This window comes from Pteropus vampyrus, unplaced genomic scaffold, assembly GCF_000151845.1.
Source record: "Pteropus vampyrus isolate Shadow unplaced genomic scaffold, Pvam_2.0 Scaffold183, whole genome shotgun sequence".
Taxonomy (NCBI): Eukaryota; Metazoa; Chordata; class Mammalia; order Chiroptera; family Pteropodidae; genus Pteropus; species Pteropus vampyrus.
Window position 1 is genome coordinate 1,242,074 of NW_011888964.1, and position 13,015 is coordinate 1,255,088.

Consider the following 13,015-nt stretch of genomic DNA (forward strand, 5'->3'; position numbering starts at 1 on the left):
GAGAATTTGTAAGTCCCCGCGATAAGTTCCTGAGGAAGGAGAAATCTCGATAAAATAGGATTATTATATGAGGCTTACAGTACTGAAGGGGATTACTGTGAACATGATGTTTCCTGTTTATTTCCTGCTTTTGTCTACACGACATGCTCTTGGTTGTATGTTTTCCAGCAAGTATTTAAGTTGTGCATTTTTCTGTATGTCTTGAAGCACATAAAGAAAATGTGTGTTTATCCGCACTATCAGGGAACAGAGTTTCTCCTTACCTGAGTATTCCGTTGGAATGACTGTAATCTTTACACTGATTAACTATTTGAAAACAGAACAATGTGGCAAACAGATATAGTATCAACAAGGTCCCAGGCATGTTCTAAGTGCTTTATGCATATTAACTTACATAATTGACACAACAATCCTAAGGTAGTATTATCCGTTTTTTATTGACGTGATTAAGGCCCAGGGAGGGTAAGTAACACGTCCAGGGTCACACAGCTGGTAAGGACTGTGGCGGGGACTTGAACCCATGCTATCTGGCTCCAGAGTGCTCGCTCTTATGCAGTACGCTGACCCCATTTCTAGGCTCACTCCTTTTCTGAGTCTGCGGTTGTAGAGCATCCAGCCGTGGTGGCGCCAAGCCGCTGTGGCAGTGCTGCCAGCATTGGTCAGGCCGCTGGTTGGGGCTGGGAAAGCGCGTTGGAATAAATGCATTAATGCCCCAGTTGTTCACGTGTCCCACCTGCCGGAAAGCCCTGCCACGCGGGCTCTGTGCTGGGCTATGTGACTTGCTGTGTTGGATCCCTATGTTGCATAAGAAATTACTACAACCTCAGTAACCTAAAATGACATACGTTTATCATCTTACAGTTTCTGCGGGTCAAGAACCTGGGCATGGCTTAGATAGGCCCTTTGCTTAGGGTCTCACAAGGCTGGAACCAAGGTGTCGGCTGGGCTGTCTTCCTTTCTGTGGCTCAGATTCCTCTTCCACGCTCGTCAGGTTATTGGCAGAATTCAGCTCCTTGCACTTGTAGGACTGAAGTCCCTGTTTCTTGCTGGCTGTAAATTGGGGGCCACTCTCAGCTTGTAGGGGTCATTCATGTTTCCTTGCCATGTGGCCCTCTTATAATGTGACAGCTCGCTTCTGCAGGGCCAGAAAGGGAAACTCTCGTTCCAGTCTGCTAAGATATAGTCTTACGAAACATAATGAAATCATGAGTGACATTTCACCTGTGCCAAATTCTACTGGCCGGAAACGAGGGGCATTTTCCATCTGAATCCAAGAGCAGTGGGTTTATACAAAGGTTAGAGTCACGGGGGCTCACTTTAGAATTCTGCCCACTGCATCGTTGTGGCCAATGGGACAAGGCAGAGGCTTGGAAACGTGCTTGCACGTTTCCGCTGGGCCCCTGGCATTACTCTGAGGCCACGCCTGGGATAACTGGAGGGGAGTGAGAGACGCGTGGAGAAGAGCTGAGTCATCCCAGCTTAGACCTCAACTCCAAACACGTGACCAGCACGGCCCAGATCAGTAGAGTTGCCTCTCCTGCAGCTGACTGTAGGTACGTGAGTGAGCCCAGTCAAGACCAGAGCTGCCAGCTGGCCCATCAATCCATGAGTGATAGTGAGTGGTTGTTGTTTTAAGCTGCTGGGTTTAGGTGATTTGTCATGTAGCACTGCTGTGTCGATAGATAACCTGTACAGACTTACCATTTATTGTGTACCCACTCTTTACCAGGGGCCATGTTATTCTTCCACGTCTATTTTCTCATTTCATCCTCAGAATAACCCTTTGGCAGAGCGTGGGTCTAGTCAGTATATTCCTCATCGATACGAGGAAGGGTATCAAGATCGCAACCACCTGTGGCCAATAAGCACATGAGAAGATGCTCAACATCACTAGTCATCAGGGAAATGCAAATCAAAACCACAATGAGATACCACCTCACATCCATCAGGACAGCTACGATGAAAAATAAAAACCCAGAAAATGACAAGTGTTGGCAAAGCTGTGACGAAATCAGAGTCCTCGGGCACTGTAGGTGGGAATATGGTGCAGCTGTTCCGTAAAACTGTGTGGTGATTCCTCGAACGATTAAACATAGGATTGCCGTACGATCCAGCAATTCTACTCCTGGGTCTTGAAGGCAGGGTCTTGAAGAGAGATTTGTACATCCGTGTTCTTCGCAGCATTATTCATAACAACCCAAAGGTGGAAACAACTCAAGTGTTTATTAGTGGATGAACAGATAAACAAAATGAGGTGCATACATATGAGGGATGTTCAGCCCTAAAAAGGAAGGGCAGTCTGATACGTGCCTGATTCTGGCTGTGTAGACTCACGTGTTCTGACACGAGCTGCGGCATGAACGAACCATCAACATTATGCCGAGTGAAATAAGCCGGGCACAGAAGGGCAAGGGCTGCATGATTCCACTTGCGTGAGGGACCGAGAGCAGGCAAGTTCACGGAGACAGAACGTAGAATGGCCGCTGACGGATCGGTGGGGATGGAGGGATGGGCACTCAGTGTTTAACGGGGGCAGCGTTTCAGGTTAGGATGAAGCGAGTTCTGGAGACGGATGGTGGTGACAGTTGCACAGCCAGGTGAATGTACTTAAAGGCACTGAGTTGCACTCTTAAAAATAGTTAAGATGGTAAATTTTATGTGATGTGTATTTTACCACAATTAAAAAAAAAATAAGATGATGATTGCTGTCTCATCTGCTTACAGTGCTAACCCTTTCTCCGGGGGTCAGCGATTGCACGGCACTGCAGAGTCCTGAAGCTTGCAGGCTCTGATATAGACCGGGGTTCGCATCTGGAATCCACCAGTGCCGCCATCTTGGCGATGTGACTCAATGTCCCTGAACTGCCTTTGCCTCATTTGCAAAATCGAGATAATAATAGTACCTACCTCCTAGCTTTGCTGTGAGGATTGAATGATTGGACACAGAGAAAATGCTGGCACCGCGCCTGGCAAGAAGGAAGAACCCAGTAAATGTCAGCTGTTGTTGGTACCTGATAAAAGATAACACCTACCTGGTGAGCCTAAAAAAGACACAGTGAAGACTCATCATTATGCAGAACATAAAGAATGGAATTAAGAATCTTGGAAACTGAAAAACATCGCATATGGTTTCATACCTACTGTGTGATCATAAGAACAAACAACTTGTTTTTTTCCCTCGGGTTAGTATTCAAAATTAAGGGAAAATTGCCCACAGTCAAGTCTGGGCATGATGAAAATGGGTCACAGTACAAAGCCTTCCACAGTCAGATGATTCAGTTAGTGTTGAAACAGCCCAGTCCCAGCGCTGGGGCCCCTTCCCTGCTCCCCTGGCTCATGGTCAGCTCTCCCCTCTGAAGCCCTGAGCCCCTCTGGAAGCGGGGGGCCTTACCTGGCTCAAAACTGGGTGAACTCTTTGAGGCTGGGGCTGCGTCTGGTTTCCACAGTATGTCACTGTGCTTGACACGAAGAAGGCTCTCAGGAGTGCCCCCAGGACTGAATCCTGTTTTGGGGGACATAGTCGGATGTTCCCTAAGAACTTGGAAAGAAGTTTATACTTTGTGAATTCAACTTTAAGTCCCACACATAATGGATCACAAAAGAGATGCAAAATGTAGCCCTTTAAGCGTGAAGACACCCCGGCCACCGAAGACCTTGGCATTATCCTCTGAAGGGAATGCATGTGCATCGGAAGGTGGCCTTGGCCGGTGGTGCACGGTGGTCCAGCCCTGAAGGAATGGAAGCGGGCATCACAGAGGCAGACGTTTCCAGGACTGCCCAGTTCGCATCAGGGAAGGAGTCATGCCGGCATCTGGGTTCGCTGGTCAAGTCATGTCCATGGTGAGGGTGGACCCGTTGGACTGTGTAATCCTGACAGCACTATGATTCCGGTTCTGTGTTCACCGAGTCTGCTAGAGAGGCCGCCCACAGGGAAATAGCGGACTAGTTATATGGACCCAAGCATTCTTGTTCCCATGTATCGTAGGCAGAATAATGCAGCCTCCCCGCCAAAAAAAAAAAAAAATGTCCACATCTTAGTCCCGGAACCCATGATTATGTTATCTTACATGGCAAAAGCAAATTAAGGTGGCAGGTGATATTAAGGTTGCTCATCAGTCGACCTTAAAATAGGGAAATTATCCCGGATGACCTGGGTGGGCCCAGTGTCATCACGAGGGCCTTAGAAGTGGAAGAAGTGGGCAGCAGAGTGAGGTCAGAGTGATGAGGTGTGGGGAGGATTCGCCCCGGCAGCGAGCCGAGGGGCGCGGCCGCCTCTGGGAGCTGGAAGGCCAAGGATTGGCTCCTCCCTCAGCGCCTCCGAAGAGAACACAGCTCCCGGCAGCTTGATCGTCGCCCAGTGAGACTCGTGCCAGACTTCCGGCTACTGACTGTCAGATAATAAATCTGTGGTGTTTTAAGCCACTAAGTTTGTGGTGATTTGTTACAGCAGCAATAGGAAACTAATACACCATGGCAATGATTTCTCAGCGTAAAAATGAATTAGCAGTTTGATTTATGTTTCAGTTTCAGGGTACGTGGTTTAAGCTTGCCGTAGGCCGGCAAAATCAAGATTTCCGAGTCTGCAAAACCAAGCAGACTGAAAAGCCTCTCGCTCGCACTGTAAGCCTAATTACCATATATTAAGAATGCCTACGTGTTGGTGCTTTAGGTACATTGTACATTACCTAGAACTCTCTCTCCAACCCTATGAGCTAGGTGTGGCCACGTCCATTTAATAGACAAGCTAACTGTGGTCCAGCCAGAACCACACAAACTCAGATGACGTAACCCGATCCAAATCCCAGTCCGAGTGTCTCTGGCTCGTGCTGTGTCTGGCACCCCCAGCTGCCTCCCCGCGGGGCTGCCCCAGAGAAGGCTCCACCTCAGAGAACACTGCATCTGATCATGCCGCATACGGAAGGGGAGCACGCCGGCAAGCTGTCCCAGCTCCGTGCTCAGCTGGCGCTTTAGCATTCCCTGGGGAGAAGGGACTGGCGTGAATCCCACACGCGTTCTCAATTACTGCGAAATGTTGCCTGTATATTTTTGAAAACCCTCTGTTATCTGTTTTAGAAACTGTATACGGTTCGTTACACTGTATGTTCTCTTATACTCAATGATTTCGTGTGCCTTAAGTATTTCTGCGTGAAAGAGCTCCCTCAGTTAACCTGAGCCAGATATGTTTAACCTGAACTAGGTGTAGTTAACCTGAATGAAGAAAGAGCAACTGGCAGCCTACGGCCACGCCGCCCTGAGCAAGCCCGATCCCGTCTGATCTCCGAAGCTAAGCAGGGTTGGGCCTGGTTAGTACCTGGATGGGAGACCACCTAGGAAGACCAGGTGCTGTAGGGGTAAAAAATTTAAAAAATAAGGGATTGTCAGCTGACAAGGTCCTTGCAACCTGTGAGGTCAACCAAGGGTTGCCTCGCCTTAAAAAAAAAAAAAAAAAGAGCAACTGGCACATGGTCAGAGAAAGCAGCCTGGGGAACCAGCATCCTGCATGGCAGGGGCTCCTTTTCCTACATACATCCTTGGTGGACAAATGCTCTTGTCTACGAAATCAGTGCCAGCAAAAGCACTTGGTTTCGCCAGCTGCAGAACAGGGTTGAGACCAGCTGTTGTTTGACCCCAATCTGTTCCAGAGGGCCCATATGACATGGGACAAGTGACTGCCAGGCCCAGAATCCTCCCTACTCACTTGGTCACAGAGGGAACTGCCCCCGAGGGTTGGAGTGATGTGCTCAAGCTCATGAGTGCGAGGTGGCAGGGCTGGGACTCACGGCCTGAGGCCAGGCTCCAGGTGTGCGCCTTTCCAGCTGTGTTGCGGTCCCCGCCCCCCACCCCGCCTCCCGTTTCCCCACGGTGCTTGGCCCAGCGCCTTGTCTGAACAGGGAGCCCCAGAGCGTCCTGAATGAAGCCCAGCTGCGCGCAGGAAAACCCTGAATACGGCTCCTTGACCTCCAGGCGTCTCGCTCGTGACCGCAGGAAGCACTTGGCTCTTTCATCATCTACCAACTGCGGATACTCACCTCTGGAAGTCATTCGATCTCAGCTGGCTCAAGAGGTGGCCTGCAAGGACCTTGACCTTGTAGCTTCGTTCCAAGTTTTCTGTCCAGACAACCATGTAAGTGGAGAGCGGCTCCCAATTCCAGCCAAAACCCAAATCACTGCTCTCTTTCCCAAAGGGAAGGTCCTTGTGGCTGGGCTGCCCGAGCAAGTCCAACGCCGGAGGGGTGCAGTGAAAGCTCTGCCGAGCAGGACCTTTGTTGCTTTCATCTTTTCACTTTAGTGCCGGGCTTAGGAGGCTCTGGGCTTATTGCTTATTATAAGCCTCGGGAGAGGGAATCTGGGTCACACCCCCTTTCTCATTCATGGAGGGTGCAGTGAACTCAGAAACACAAATTGTGGGCCCATCGCGTGTGAGCCCCGAGTCAGACAGCAGGGATCCAGGGGCGAGGGAGGGAGCGTCTTCTCCCAGGGAGGGCACGGTCTCGGGTCTGGTGGCAGAGCTGAGAAGGGGCCAGCCAAGTGGCCCGACGGAAGCAGGAAAGATGCTCATGAACGGGATGGCGTGAGGCCTCGTGCCAGCAGACGGCTGCTGCTTCCAGTGCGCTCTCCGCGTTGTCCTAGGCAAACCCCGTCACAGGGCGGCGTTCTTCCTGCCACACAGACCGGGAGCCGGGGTCATCGAGGCTCAGAGAGAAGCCAGAGCGGGGGCAGGGGCGGGGTGGCGGGGTGGCGGGGTGCAGGTTTTGAGGACCTGGGCCCCACCGCGCCTACCCCGTGCCTTTGGCACTGTCCTCAGCCTCCGTGAGGAGGCTCTGTGTAAAGGTCGTGTGCAAAGGCAAATGGCCGTGAAGCTCAGCGCGAAATGCAGGCTGTGAAAACGGCTGTCTTCAGTGCCCACGGGATCCCAAACCCCCGTGAGTGACAGAGCTCAAGTGCCACCTCTCGCCCTCTCCTAGTTTCAGGGGTAACGGCGAGTCCTCCTGTCACCGTGGAGGGAGCACCTGAGCGGATGCTGCTGGATGTGTTTGGATGCTTTCCATTAGCATCTCCCCGAGGGATGGCCGCCTTGCACCTCGGGTAGGCTTGGAACTGGGGGACGAGATGGGAGGGCCAACCAGGCTGGACGGCTTCCTCGCTGGGCTGCCGCGGTCTGGCCACGGGGGCGGCACCCGCGCAGCTTGGTCATGGTCACGGAGCCTTTCGAGCTCAGCAGGTTCACCCCTCCCTTTCCCCCTAGGGAGGAGGTGGCTGGGAAGCTCATTTGCCAGGACTCCAGGACTCTGTGCGACCCGGGGTTCGGTGACGTCGGCGAAGGGCCTGCACGGGGACATCTGTGGATTCCGGTGGCTCTTCCTTTCCTTCCTCGTGTCTCATTTCCTTTTGTTCCAGCGGTGGGCTTTCTTTCCACTGCCTGTGAGAAGACCCTTGGGAGAGGCTGGCTCGGGGTCTTCCTCACAGACGCACGACAGGCTCAGGGCTGCTTTGATGGATAGAGGCAATTTTCTTTGGAAATCGGCTGTGATCTTGGCAGTTCTGCGGAACGTACATTTCATTTCTTCAGAGGGAGCGTGTCCACGGGGCCTGGAGACGGAGCTTTGTTTTCCACGAGGGGGCGGGGGACGCAGAAATAACCTGAAAGGCAGGGGAGCTATTCCAATTGTTTTGCATAGCATGTCTTCCGCCCTAAGGGTCTAGCCCACTTTTGTGAATCGGCTCCTTTTGGAAAACAAGGGAATTTGCGAGGCTCGTTAGGGTATTGGAATGAAAAAGAGAGGAAACAGGAGCAGGTTCCAAGTGGCCTCGAGCACCTGCCAGCTAGAGGGGGCTCATGGGCCCCTGAACTCAAGATCTCTGGGTTTCCAGCTGAGAAGAGCGAGCCCTCACTGATGATTATGGGATGTGCCATGCGCTGTGGAAGGTGGTGGGCGCCGAGGAGGAGGGGGGCCCAGTCAGAGTTGACAGTTCTGCTAGGGAGAGACACACAGATCGTCCTCTTGATATAATCAAGCACGTTTTCCTAGTAGCGGCGAACACGTATGGGGCGCTGATTGTATGCAGGACTTCAGACGCATCGTCCTTTCAGGTCACCAAAACCTTGTGAGGTAGACGTTGTGATTATCATCTCCATGTTACAGGTGAAGAAACAGGCATGGGGTGGTGACGTAACCTGTCCAGGGCCATCTCTAGCATGGGGAGGAGCTGGATTCTAACCCAGGCCCTTTGGATCCCACGCCGGTGCTCTCGACTGTTCTTCCTGTCAGTCCCTTGTGGCTGAAGGCAGGGTCTGGAGTCAGCAGGGCGCAGGCTGGGAAGGCAGAGGCTCTGGCCTGTGGACAGCTGCCGTCTTCACCCCAGAAGGCTTTGTTCAACGTGTGGGGGCCCGCTCTGGGCCAGGCTCAGTGCTGGGCACTGGGCAGACAGTTGGTCTCCCGGATCTGGCAGTTTAGTTGGGGCATCAGACAATAAACAAATCAACAGTTAGGAACCCAGGTGAATGCTACACAGCGCATTAAAGCTGGCTCATGTAATCAAGAGGGATGGGTGTCCATTTTGAGTTGGATGACAGGTAAGGCCTCTCGAGGAAGTGACATTGCAACTGAGGTCTGAATAGCAAAATGGGGCCAGCTGTGGGTGATCAGGGGGCAGGGAGAGGGAGCTGCACGTGCTAAGGCTCCACGAGGGAGCGGGAGGGGGCCGTGGGGGGGCGATGGGTGCGGGAAGGGGGCATGGGGCGGGGGCTGTGTGGAAGGCGTTTGATGGGCAGGGCGTGTCGCAGGAAATGAGACGGGTGGGGGGGCCGGGGTGATCATGTGGGGCCTCCTAGGCCATGGTGAGGAGTTGGCAGCCATGGCGGCTGTAAGCAGGGGGTCCCCAACCGGCTGAGAAGCTGTCGTTTCACCGACACTAGCCCTTTGCCCTGGCACTAGTCATTCCCGCGAGCGTCAGCCTCAAAGGCCGGACAGCGTGGCCCACCAGAGCCCGGGGCCTGGAGACGAGACAGCTGCCATGTTCATCCACTCGTCCTTCACCCAGCACACTTTTGGGGGGCAGTGCCCGTGTGCTAGGCCCTTTCTAGGCACCAGGGTATAAAGTGGTCTGGGTACACCCCCGCCTCGAGCAGTCCCGTGCCATGGCAGACAAGGAGGCCATCGGCCCAGCGCTGGCCATCTGAGTGAGTGTTGGCTTCCCCAGGGCACAGGACACAGGAAAATCCAAGTCCTCTGGTCTTTTACGAGACCCACCTAAGGCAAACTAGAAAATGAGAGTAATTTCCTGACTGTTAAGAAATGTTAATGAAACGACACGAATATGATTAATATTAATGGAACCACTGAGTTTGGTCAGGGGCACTCAGAAGGTGGCCCTGGAAAGCGAGTTGAAGCGTGTCTGGAGGGGGAAGTTAGGGGAGGGAAACCCAGTGGAGGAAGCAGGGTTGGGTCCCTCCTGTGGAAAGCACGGTGGGGAAGGAGGGCGATGAAGTCGAAATTCGGAAAAAAAATCTTCTATCATCCGCCACACAGATGTTACAGCCTCACGTCTCAGCCAAGACTCTTTTATGTGCAGGGGCTCTAGGAATGCCGAGAACTATCCAAGTCCCCAGAAGCTAGAAATTGAAAAGACCTTGCTGACAGCCGGGCCTGGTAAAGACAAAACCAAAATCAAAACCAAAAGCAACTTTCTTCCCCTGGATCCCAGGATGTGATACACTGCCCTCTGGTGGTGAAATGTGAAACGACAGACACACGGTTCCCAAACACGGCGCTCCATTGTTCTCCGCTGTGTGTTTCCGTGATAAAAAACAGACTTATTCTACATCACTTCAGGCACCAACCATTCAGGGACCTGGCAAACGTCATCTCTTCCAGGATGTCCTCCTAGATTTCCATCTGCAGATAACTTCTGCCTCCCGAGTTGTTGCTCATCCACCCATCTCTCGCTTATTTACTGAGAAACGACTGCACGCTGCGCTTTTCAACGCCCGCCTTGCATTCGAAGTGCGCGTGAGTGTTTCCCCATCTTGCCAGGCACACCAGGAGTTTCCGGAGGGCAAAGAATCACGCCGATTCCCTTCTGTGTTTTAATATTGGGGGAAAAACATCAATTAAGACAAAAACCACAGACGGCCACTTGACTTTCAGAAGGGTGTGTGTGGCACAGTTCACACGAAGCGGGACTTCAGTGTGTGTTCTGAGCTTTTCCTTTTGTTGAGCTAAGTGGGAGAAGAAACTGTTGCCCGTGCAGAGCCAGCATGGGCGGAGGGCTCCGCAGACCCGGCCGCCTACACGTCCTGCGCCTCGGCTTCCTCGCCTGTCCGCGGAGAGGGTGGCGCTTACTTATGGCACAGACTGCTGCGTGAAGGTTGGCCGAGTTAGCACCTGGGATGTGCGTGGTCAAGAACAGCCCTGGACGTGACCGCTCTGCCACAGACGGAGACTTCAGCTTATGGAAATACGATACATAATGACTGTCCTATCGGTTTAATCCGATGACGCCTGTAGAGTTCTAGAACAGGACTTGACCTGGTGAGGATGCAACCAGCCCAGCTGTGTTGGGGGGCCGGGAAGAGGAAGGGAGAGCTGCTGCCGATCAAGACGCCTTCGAGACAGAGCGGGCCGCTGCGATGTACGGACCTAAGGTCTTGACTGGAACACGCTAGCTGTAAAGGCACATATTGAGACATTTGAGGTTAATTGAGCACATACTGGGTAGAAGATGATACTGGGGAAGAGAGAAGCAGCCCCTGACGCCCGGGAGCTGGCCTCGTGCCGTCAGCTTGGCCTGGCTGCTGTGATCATGAAGTTTGACTGAAGTTTCTGCTCAGCTTAGTGTCAGTTAATAATTGGAAAGTTATTTCCTGAAATGCCTCGGACTAACAAGTCTCCCAGACCATGCCAAAGGGCCGTCTGTGTGTTGGGGTGTACCTTCGACACCCATTCACTCGGTTTGCAACTCTGCCTTAGCCTGTACTTCCTGCTTGCGCAGAACCTCAAGGTCAGCCAGAGGTCAGAGCTTAAGGCTCTCTCCTGTCTTTCCTGGGCATGAGCACAGCCTTGGCACGCGTGCGGTCTCCTAGGTCTTTTGGGGTATGTCGGAACGTTTCAAAGCCATCTGTAAACATTTCAACCCCCTGCTTTTCCTTTTAAGTTATGTGGTGGGCTTGCTGTCCCCCCAAATGTTCTCACCACCTCGGGCAGCTATCATGGTGAAAAATTGCCACCGAATATTTCTCACCAATGGCCCAGGAAAACGTCTTTCTTCCCAATGGACAGAGGCTCAAAGACACTGCCTTTGAGGAAGCAGCTTGTGGTGGCGCCTAGAACAGAAGAAAACCAGGAACTCAGACTCCGGTTCAGTGGACATCGACTGGCCATCGGTAGTGCAGGCGTCATGTTTGGTCCTCCCCTATTCTTATCATCCCCTGTCCATCCTTGGCAGAGGACTTTTGACCCTAGCTCTATCCTTAAATGTATCGTTGGGACATTATAGAGTTAATTCAATAACGCATATTAAAAATGATTAATTTAGGATTACCGTGTATCCGTGAGCTAGGGACCGGGATTCAAGGATGAACAGGACCTAGTCCCTTTTCCCATGGACTTGCGGTCATGTGAAGACAAGTAAAGATGGACTTAGGACACCACGTTGGTTCTAAATGCTGTAACGGTCAGAGAAAGATTCCTGGAGGAAATGTCATCTAAGCGGACTCCTAAAGAATGAGTGACAATTAACGGAAGAGGCAGGGAGGAACAGGATGAGCATTCTAGGCAGAAGGAAGAGAAGATGCAAAGGGCCAAAGATAGGAGAGAAATAAAAGATCTGCAACCCCCATTTCTTTGCGTAAAATCCTTCAGTGACTCCCTGTGTCCTCACGATTTGGTTCAAGTTCTTGAGCCTTTTTCCGGGGGCGGCTCACCCCAAGAAGGAGAAAGGAGGGCCTTCCCTGTTGACAAATGCCAGGGAGAAGGGGCACTGGAAGAGCTGGTTTCTCCACGGTGGGGCCCTGGCGTTTGTCCGCGTTGCTTCTGCCCCTGCTGCCAACGGGTCCCGCAGGGTCTGGCACATTCTTGCCCACGTGTGCAGTAGCCTCTTTGGGAATCAGGTCCCCGCGGGGGCACAGTGGTCTCACTGTGGGTTTCACCTGCTCTCTCCAGCTCTGAGCTCTCTCGTGCCTGTTCCTCCCTCACTCACCTTTGCACATCCTCTCACCGTTCTTCACAACTCCCTCCCAGCCGGAGGGTGGACCTCTAGCCTCTTCAGACACGTCCCAGCGCCAGCTCGCTCAGTCCGGGACATCCCCTGGACCTTGGCATCCAGCGTTTCTTCATGCCGTATTCGCCCGTGGTTCTCTTGGTGGCCTTTCCTGCCAGGGGAACCCTCTGCAGCCACCTCAGTTTATCAGAGAAGTTCTGATGACATCGAACCTCTTCAAGGATGGTGTGAGAACTTCTGGTTCCTTTCCTCCCAGGAGGCCTCTTTCTCCCTGGGCCAATGTACACCTTTCCTGCCTAACCTGTCTGCAGAGGGAGGGGTACTTGGAGGGACCACCTTTGTGAGGTCACAGCGCAGAGCTTCTAGATCCTTCCTCCAGGGACACCTCTGCATTGCAAAGAAGGGCCACACAGAGCCTGTCTGCAGAGCAGAAGACTTGCTTGAAGCTGATTTTGGTTTTACCTGGACCAGGAAGCACAACAACCACTTAAAGGCTAGCTTCCCTTCCTCCAGGATCTACAGGAGGATTTCTCAGACTTTAAAGTGTCTGGGAATTGCCTGGAGACCTTGTTGAGAAGCAGATTCAAACTGTGGCAGCCACACAACCAGGTATCTGGCCCAGTCTGTGTCCCCAGTACCTAGCATTTGCTACCTGGTAAACACTGGGTGATGGTAAATTTGCGCTGGATGGATTAAAGAGTTAATTCATCCTAATTATAATATTGACAATATAAAGCCAGTGACTGAGCTCTTAGCATCTGTCGGGCACGGTGATGTACATTAATTCTGATTAGCA

At 52.4% G+C, this 13,015-nt stretch overlaps 1 long non-coding RNA gene and 1 pseudogene across 1 annotated transcript in view; both read left to right on the top strand.

Annotated features, from left to right (window-relative positions):
* The window catches only part of LOC111746315, a 22,920-nt gene extending 18,502 nt beyond the window's left edge, over window positions 1-4,418 (top strand). The window contains exons 2-3 of the long non-coding RNA XR_002783042.1: window positions 1,775-2,070; window positions 2,725-4,418. This is a non-coding gene — a long non-coding RNA (uncharacterized LOC111746315). The remainder of the gene's footprint in view (window positions 1-1,774; window positions 2,071-2,724) is intronic.
* Window positions 4,419-5,233: 815 nt separating this feature from the next.
* Window positions 5,234-5,352, top strand: LOC111746327 (annotated as a pseudogene).
* The last annotated feature ends 7,663 nt before the right edge of the window (window positions 5,353-13,015 follow it).